Source organism: Phytophthora infestans, genomic scaffold (assembly GCF_000142945.1).
Source record: "Phytophthora infestans T30-4 supercont1.66 genomic scaffold, whole genome shotgun sequence".
NCBI lineage: Eukaryota > Oomycota > Peronosporomycetes > Peronosporales > Peronosporaceae > Phytophthora > Phytophthora infestans.
Window position 1 is genome coordinate 214,071 of NW_003303693.1, and position 9,788 is coordinate 223,858.

Sequence of the window (9,788 nt, forward strand, 5' to 3'; positions counted from 1 at the left end):
ACAGCAGCTCATTCGTCGCACATAGTTCCCACTCAATACTGTGGTTTAAATTGTGAGCGCCAATTAGTGCAATACACGCTATAAGGGCTGATGGTACAGATAACATGGTTTTGCGTATGCCCACGTGAGCGAGTGTACGTACCATCTACGGTGACGCGTATGCAGATAGAGACGGCCAACTTGCTGAGGTACACAGTACATACCTCGTGCTAGTTATTATATGAAACGCGCTACGCTCTATAGGTGCGTCAACACGCTTGGTAGCGCCACAGTCAGCTTACAGTATGTGCGACCCCAAGCCTTGCACCGTCAGCCAGTATACAAAACTATGCGGGGTAAGGGCTATAAGGATGTATTTCCAAATCACCTGCTCTTCTGCTGCTTCTTTCGCTCGATGTACTTGGCGTTTTAAGCGGTCAGCTTGCGAGGGTGGCTGTGTCTTTTTTTAATCTTGGGGTACCAGTCAGGGCCCATCACCTTCTTGACGTTTGCCAGGCTTTCCTGGCGGCGCATTTCGGCCGAATCAGGTGGTGGGGGCTTTTCCTCCCAGAACTCAACCGCTGTTGGGTCGTTCTCGCAGACAATACAGCGCCGCACGATGTCCCGCCCGCTGATTGTACGGAATGCGTAGCCGTACTGCAGCTTCCCGCAGCAGACGCAGCGCGCTCGGGGGTCCGTCGTAGACCGCTGCGGGTTCAGCAGAAGCGGGTCAATCTTCGCCTCGCATTGCTTGCACGTAGGGCCCACCATTTTGCAAACTGTGAGTAAGTAAGCAACATATATTATTTTAACCAATTACTTGCGTCCAAATATTAGCCAATAGCACGGTAATGTAACGCGGATACTTATAATTAAAAAATATATTAAAAAGTTGATATTTAATATTTTGCTTTAATAGTAATACTGTCACATATTTAAACAAATGCATACTTTACATGCAATAAAAGTGACTAAAAACACTATGCAGCGTGCGCGCATGCATTCGTCGATGCGGTACACGGGAGCAGCTAGCGCAATGGCCATGCCGCCGTACGCCTTCTTGCACGCTGACAGTGGAGAGTGCCAGAAAAAGTAAAACATAATGTTTGCAAAGTCCTTACAAAAAGCGGTGGTTAGTGTGCCCGATTTGATGCACATAGGACAGGTTTTGCGTAGCTAAATGTAAATATAGAATTGTCAACACTACTCGCTTTGGTGTTTGTATCTAATCGATGCGTTTCGTGCTCGGCAGAAATGTTTACCTTACGTCCAATCGCGAGGGCGATAGACGGTCTGATCGTGCGACAGATCCAGTCTGTGTCGCAGGTCGGCAAATATTGCCCAATCAGGGCGCGAGTTAATTGTGTGGCGTTTTTGCTATAATTGTAATTTTGGCATAGTTAGGTCGAGTCAGAAAGATAGGCGCCGTCCATAAGATGGGGCGAAACAATATTAGAAAGGGCGAGTGTAGCCATGCGAAAAGGCAGGTCAAAGCAGGAAGACAGGGAGTGCGACGGACGGATTGACAGACAGACCGACACGCTACAAGGTTAGAAGCGGGGAGACTAGCGGTCTGGGCGTCCGCTCCGCGGACGCTAGGGCATGGTTGGTGGTGTAGAGAGGGCCGACTACCTCCGCTGCGCTGCGGTGGGCTTAGAATTTCTACTCAAAGCGAAGCAACATATAGTACATGTATACTGTGATCTACGTATATGACTGTACGTTCCAAAACAACACCGCACACAGTATCCTTAGTGCTCACATGTTATGGTAGATGACCAGGGTTTAACGTGTATTTGCAAGAAGAGCACCATCTTACCCGGAAAGGTTCTGTCTATAATCTCGTTTGAGCGCATTGCTCCCAAAATGACACGAATCGGAGGCGCGCGTGGCTGCAAAGCTAATATATGCTGTTCAGAAGACGGGTCAGTATCAATGATGCTTCAAAATTGGCATACATCGGTGAGGAATCCCAGGTTACCTGGAGTAAATATCCTACTCAAACATCTTACCAACTGCACGTAGGCAGTCGACACCGTATCTTTGATTGCGACGGTCTCTTAGAGCATGGTTTGGTCGGCTCCTCGCGTGAGGTATCTTTTTTCAGGTAGTATTTGCCGATGGTCGCCACAAACACCAATATGATGCCTTGAAATTGTTCCGCTGAACTCTTTATGATATTACTGAAGGGCAATCCACTATCTTCCGCATACATTGATCTTACGTGCATAGCTGACGTTCTTACTGGCTTATTTCCGTAGCTACTGACTGACAGAGTGGCGTAGATCCTTTCCGAGTGGCATTTACTGGTTCCGATATGTATGCCGAACATAGGAAGCCAGACGACTGTAGGATGATTATCTGATCGTATACATCTTAGACTTGAATCGAATAGTAGCTCATGTACATTAAATGAAGTACTTTCGCTGCCTACTTATCAACTCGGCGTGCTTTTTTATGTGTCCGGTCCTTATCCCGCAAGGTGTATATACCACGTGCTCGTGATAGCCAGAACATATGCATAGGGCCACTGTCGCTTTCTCGGTGCATTCGCGTCGTCGTGCTGGCTTACGGTGCTTACGCTTCTGATGTGTCAGTCTATATGACCAAGCAGGTCACTAACTGGACACAGGCCATACTGCAGCGATACAGGTATGCTGAACGTCTGCTAGCAGTAGCCAACGCGATATATACGCGCGAGGCGGGCACACCTTATAGTCATCCGCGACTCGAGCTCTTATTTCGGTCATTATGGACAGGACACCAAAGTACAATATTGCGTTCAGACACATCGACTTGCCTCGTCCATCTGTACGGTCTGCACTGTCACGCAGTGGTAGTATCTATGTAAGCAGCAGCTCATTCGTCGCACATAGTTCCCACTCAATACTGTGGTTTAAATTGTGAGCGCCAATTAGTGCAATACACGCTATAAGGGCTGATGGTACAGATAACATGGTTTTGCGTATGCCCACGTGAGCGAGTGTACGTACCATCTACGGTGACGCGTATGCAGATAGAGACGGCCAACTTGCATAGGTACACAGTACATACCTCGTGCTAGTTATTATATGAAACGCGCTACGCTCTATAGGTGCGTCAACACGCTTGGTAGCGCCACAGTCAGCTTACAGTATGTGCGACCCCAAGCCTTGCACCGTCAGCCAGTATACAAAACTATGCGGGGTAAGGGCTATAAGGATGTATTTCCAAATCACCTGCTCTTCTGCTGCTTCTTTCGCTCGATGTACTTGGCGTTTTAAGCGGTCAGCTTGCGAGGGCGGCTTGGTCTCTTTTTCTTCTTGGGGTACCAGTCAGGACCCATCGCCTTCTTGACGTTCGCCAGGCTTTCCTGGCGGCGCTTTTTGGCCGAATCAGGTGGTGGGGGCTTTTCCTCCCAGAACTTAACCGCTTTTGGGCCGTTCTTGTACGTAATACAGTGCCGCACGCTGCCCCGTCCGCTGATTGTACGGAGCGCGTAACCGTACTGCAGCTTCCCGCAACCGACGCAACGCGCCCGGGTATTCGTCGTAGACCGCTGCGGGTTCAGCAGAAGCGGGTCAAACTTCGCCTCGCATTGCTTGCACATAGGGCTCGCCATTTTGCAAACTGTGAGTAAGTAAGCAACATATATTATTTTAACCAATTACTTGCGTCCAAATATTAGCCAATAGCACGGTAATGTAACGCGGATATTTATAATTAAAAAATATATTAAAAAGTTGATATTTAATATTTTGCTTTAATAGTAATACTGTCACATATTTAAACAAATGCATGCTTTACATGCAATAAAAGTGACTAAAAACACTATGCAGCGTGCGCGCATGCATTCGTCGATGCGGTACACGGGAGCAGTTAGCGCAATGGCCATGCCGCCGTACGCCTATTTGCACGCTGACAGTGGAGAGTGCCAGAAGAAGTAAAACATAATGTTTGCAAAGTCCTTACAAAAAGCGGTGGTTAGTGTGCCCGATTTGATGCACATAGGACATGTTTTGCGTAGCTAAATGTAAATATAGAATTGTCAACACTACTCGCTTTGGTGTTTGTATCTAATCGATGCGTTTCGTGCTCGGCAGAAATGTTTACCTTACGTCCAATCGCGAGGGCGATAGACGGTCTGATCGTGCGACAGATCCAGTCTGTGTCGCAGGTCGGCAAATATTGCCCAATCAGGGCGCGAGTTAATTGTGTGGCGTTTTTGCTATAATTGTAATTTTGGCATAGTTAGGTCGAGTCAGAAAGATAGGCGCCGTCCATAAGATGGGACGAAACAATATTAGAAAGGGCGAGTGTAGCCATGCGAAAAGGCAGGTCAAAGCAGGAAGACAGGGAGTGCGACGGACGGATTGGCAGACAGACCGACACGCTACAAGGTTAGAAGCGGGGAGACTAGCGGTCTGGGCGTCCGCTCCGCGGACGCTAGGGCATGGTTGGTGGTGTAGAGAGGGCCGACTACCTCCGCTGCGCTGCGGTGGGCTTAGAATTTCTACTCAAAGCGAAGCAACATATAGTACATGTATACTGTGATCTACGTATATTACTGTACGTTCCAAAACAACACCGCACACAGTATCCTTAGTGCTCACATGTTATGGTAGATGACCAGGGTTTAACGTGATTTGCAAGAAGAGCACCATCTTACCCGGAAAGGTTCTGTCTATAATCTCGTTTGAGCGCATTGCTCCCAAAATGACACGAATCGGAGGCGCGCGTGGCTGCAAAGCTAATATATGCTGTTCAGAAGACGGGTCAGTATCAATGATGCTTCAAAATTGGCATACATCGGTGAGGAATCCCAGGTTACCTGGAGTAAATATCCTACTCAAACATCTTACCATCTGCACGTAGGCAGTCGACACCGTATCTTTGATTGCGACGGTCTCTTAGAGCATGGTTTGGTCGGCTCCTCGCGTGAGGTATCTTTTTTCAGGTAGTATTTGCCGATGGTCGCCACAAACACCAATATGATGCCTTGAAATTGTTCCGCTGAACTCTTTATGATATTACTGAAGGGCAATCCACTATCTTCCGCATACATTGATCTTACGTGCATAGCTGACGTTCTTACTGGCTTATTTCCGTAGCTACTGACTGACAGAGTGGCGTAGATCCTTTCCGAGTGGCATTTACTGGTTCCGATATGTATGCCGAACATAGGAAGCCAGACGACTGTAGGATGATTATCTGATCGTATACATCTTAGACTTGAATCGAATAGTAGCTCATGTACATTAAATGAAGTACTTTCGCTGCCTACTTATCAACTCGGCGTGCTTTTTTATGTGTCCGGTCCTTATCCCGCAAGGTGTATATACCACGTGCTCGTGATAGCCAGAACATATGCATAGGGCCACTGTCGCTTTCTCGGTGCATTTGCGTCGTCGTGCTGGCTTACGGTGCTTACGCTTCTGATGTGTCAGTCTATATGACCAAGCAGGTCACTAACTGGACACAGGCCATACTGCAGCGATACAGGTATGCTGAACGTCGCTCTGCTAGCAGTAGCCAACGCGATATATACGCGCGAGGCGGGCACACCTTATAGTCATCCGCGACTCGAGCTCTTATTTCGGTCATTATGGACAGGACACCAAAGTACAATATTGCGTTCAGACACATCGACTTGCCACGTCCATCTGTACGGTCTGCACTGTCACGCAGTGGTAGTATCTATGTAAGCAGCAGCTCATTCGTCGCACATAGTTCCCACTCAATACTGTGGTTTAAATTGTGAGCGCCAATTAGTGCAATACACGCTATAAGGGCTGATGGTACAGATAACATGGTTTTGCGTATGCCCACGTGAGCGAGTGTACGTACCATCTACGGTGACGCGTATGCAGATAGAGACGGCCAACTTGCTGAGGTACACAGTACATACCTCGTGCTAGTTATTATATGAAACGCGCTACGCTCTATAGGTGCGTCAACACGCTTGGTAGCGCCACAGTCAGCTTACAGTATGTGCGACCCCAAGCCTTGCACCGTCAGCCAGTATACAAAACTATGCGGGGTAAGGGCTATAAGGATGTATTTCCAAATCACCTGCTCTTCTGCTGCTTCTTTCGCTCGATGTACTTGGCGTTTCGGGCGGTCAGCTTGCGAGGGTGGCTGTGTCTTTTTTTAATCTTGGGGTACCAGTCAGGGCCCATCACCTTCTTGACGTTTGCCAGGCTTTCCTGGCGGCGCATTTCGGCCGAATCAGGTGGTGGGGGCTTTTCCTCCCAGAACTCAACCGCTGTTGGGTCGTTCTCGCAGACAATACAGCGCCGCACGATGTCCCGCCCGCTGATTGTACGGAATGCGTAGCCGTACTGCAGCTTCCCGCAGCAGACGCAGCGCGCTCGGGGGTCCGTCGTAGACCGCTGCGGGTTCAGCAGAAGCGGGTCAATCTTCGCCTCGCATTGCTTGTACGTAGGGCCCACCATTTTGCAAACTGTGAGTAAGTAAGCAACATATATTATTTTAACCAATTACTTGCGTCCAAATATTAGCCAATAGCACGGTAATGTAACGCGGATATTTATAATTAGAAAATATATTAAAAAGTTGATATTTAATATTTTGCTTTAATAGTAATACTGTCACATATTTAAACAAATGCATGCTTTACATGCAATAAAAGTGACTAAAAACACTATGCAGCGTGCGCGCATGCATTCGTCGATGCGGTACACGGGAGCAGCTAGCGCAATGGCCATGCCGCCGTACGCCTTCTTGCACGCTGACAGTGGAGAGTGCCAGAAAAAGTAAAACATAATGTTTGCAAAGTCCTTACAAAAAGCGGTGGTTAGTGTGCCCGATTTGATGCACATAGGACAGGTTTTGCGTAGCTAAATGTAAATATAGAATTGTCAACACTACTCGCTTTGGTGTTTGTATCTAATCGATGCGTTTCGTGCTCGGCAGAAATGTTTACCTTACGTCCAATCGCGAGGGCGATAGACGGTCTGATCGTGCGACAGATCCAGTCTGTGTCGCAGGTCGGCAAATATTGCCCAATCAGGGCGCGAGTTAATTGTGTGGCGTTTTTGCTATAATTGTAATTTTGGCATAGTTAGGTCGAGTCAGAAAGATAGGCGCCGTCCATAAGATGGGACGAAACAATATTAGAAAGGGCGAGTGTAGCCATGCGAAAAGGCAGGTCAAAGCAGGAAGACAGGGAGTGCGACGGACGGATTGACAGACAGACCGACACGCTACAAGGTTAGAAGCGGGGAGACTAGCGGTCTGGGCGTCCGCTCCGCGGACGCTAGGGCATGGTTGGTGGTGTAGAGAGGGCCGACTACCTCCGCTGCGCTGCGGTGGGCTTAGAATTTCTACTCAAAGCGAAGCAACATATAGTACATGTATACTGTGATCTACGTATATTACTGTACGTTCCAAAACAACACCGCACACAGTATCCTTAGTGCTCACATGTTATGGTAGATGACCAGGGTTTAACGTGATTTGCAAGAAGAGCACCATCTTACCCGGAAAGGTTCTGTCTATAATCTCGTTTGAGCGCATTGCTCCCAAAATGACACGAATCGGAGGCGCGCGTGGCTGCAAAGCTAATATATGCTGTTCAGAAGACGGGTCAGTATCAATGATGCTTCAAAATTGGCATACATCGGTGAGGAATCCCAGGTTACCTGGAGTAAATATCCTACTCAAACATCTTACCATCTGCACGTAGGCAGTCGACACCGTATCTTTGATTGCGACGGTCTCTTAGAGCATGGTTTGGTCGGCTCCTCGCGTGAGGTATCTTTTTTCAGGTAGTATTTGCCGATGGTCGCCACAAACACCAATATGATGCCTTGAAATTGTTCCGCTGAACTCTTTATGATATTACTGAAGGGCAATCCACTATCTTCCGTATACATTGATCTTACGTGCATAGCTGACGTTCTTACTGGCTTATTTCCGTAGCTACTGACTGACAGAGTGGCGTAGATCCTTTCCGAGTGGCATTTACTGGTTCCGATATGTATGCCGAACATAGGAAGCCAGACGACTGTAGGATGATTATCTGATCGTATACATCTTAGACTTGAATCGAATAGTAGCTCATGTACATTAAATGAAGTACTTTCGCTGCCTACTTATCAGCTCGGCGTGCTTTTTTATGTGTCCGGTCCTTATCCCGCAAGGTGTATATACCACGTGCTCGTGATAGCCAGAGCATATGCATAGGGCCACTGTCGCTTTCTCGGTGCATTTGCGTCGTCGTGCTGGCTTACGGTGCTTACGCTTCTGATGTGTCAGTCTATATGACCAAGCAGGTCACTAACTGGACACAGGCCATACTGCAGCGATACAGGTATGCTGAACGCGCGTCTGCTAGCAGTAGCCAACGCGATATATACGCGCGAGGCGGGCACACCTTATAGTCATCCGCGACTCGAGCTCTTATTTCGGTCATTATGGGCAGGGCATTAAAGTACAGTACTGCTTACAGCCACATCGACTTGCCACGTCCATCTGTACGGTCTGCACTGTCACGCAGTGGTAGTATCTATGTAAACAGCAGCTTATTCGTCGCACGTAGTTCCCACTCAATCAAACTGTGGTTTAAATTGTGAGCGCTATAAGAGCTGATGGTACAGATAACATGGTTTTGCGTGTGCCCACGTGAGCGAGTGTACGTGCCATCTACGGTGACGCGTATACAGATAGGGACGGCCAGCTTGCAGAGGTACACAGTACATACCTCGTGCTAGTTATTATATGAAACGCGCTACGCTCTATAGGTGCGTCAACACGCTTGGTAGCGCCACAGTCAGCTTACAGTATCTGCGACCCCAAGCCTTGCACCGTCAGCCAGTATACAAAACTATGCGGGGTAAGGGGATATAAGGATGTATTTCCAAATCACCTGCTCTTCTGCTGCTTCTTTTGCTCAATGTACCTGACGTTTCGGGCGGTCAGCTTGCGAGGGCGGCTGTGTCTATTTTTAATCTTGAGGTACCAGTCAGGGCCCATCACCTTCTTGACGTTTGGCAGGCTTTCCTGGCGGCGCACTTCGGTCGAATCAGTGGGGGCTTTTCCTCCCAGAACTCAACCGCTGTTGGGTCGTTCTCGCAGACAATACAGCGCCGCACGATGTCCCGCCCGCTGATTGTACGGAATGCGTAGCCGTACTGCAGCTTCCCGCAGCAGACGCAGCGCGCTTGGGGGTCCGTCGTAGACCGCTGCGGGTTCAGCAGAAGCGGGTCAATCTTCGCCTCGCATTGCTTGTACGTAGGGCCCACCATTTTGCAAACTGTGAGTAAGTAAGCAACATATATTATTTTAACCAATTACTTGCGTCCAAATATTAGCCAATAGCACGGTAATGTAACGCGGATATTTATAATTAGAAAATATATTAAAAAGTTGATATTTAATATTTTGCTTTAATAGTAATACTGTCACATATTTAAACAAATGCATACTTTACATGCAATAAAAGTGACTAAAAACACTATGCAGCGTGCGCGCATGCATTCGTCGATGCGGTACACGGGAGCAGCTAGCGCAATGGCCATGCCGCCGTACGCCTTCTTGCACGCTGACAGTGGAGAGTGCCAGAAAAAGTAAAACATAATGTTTGCAAAGTCCTTACAAAAAGCGGTGGTTAGTGTGCCCGATTTGATGCACATAGGACAGGTTTTGCGTAGCTAAATGTAAATATAGAATTGTCAACACTACTCGCTTTGGTGTTTGTATCTAATCGATGCGTTTCGTGCTCGGCAGAAATGTTTACCTTACGTCCAATCGCGAGGGCGAGAGACGGTCTGATCGTGCGACAGATCCAGTCAGTGTCGCAGGTCGGC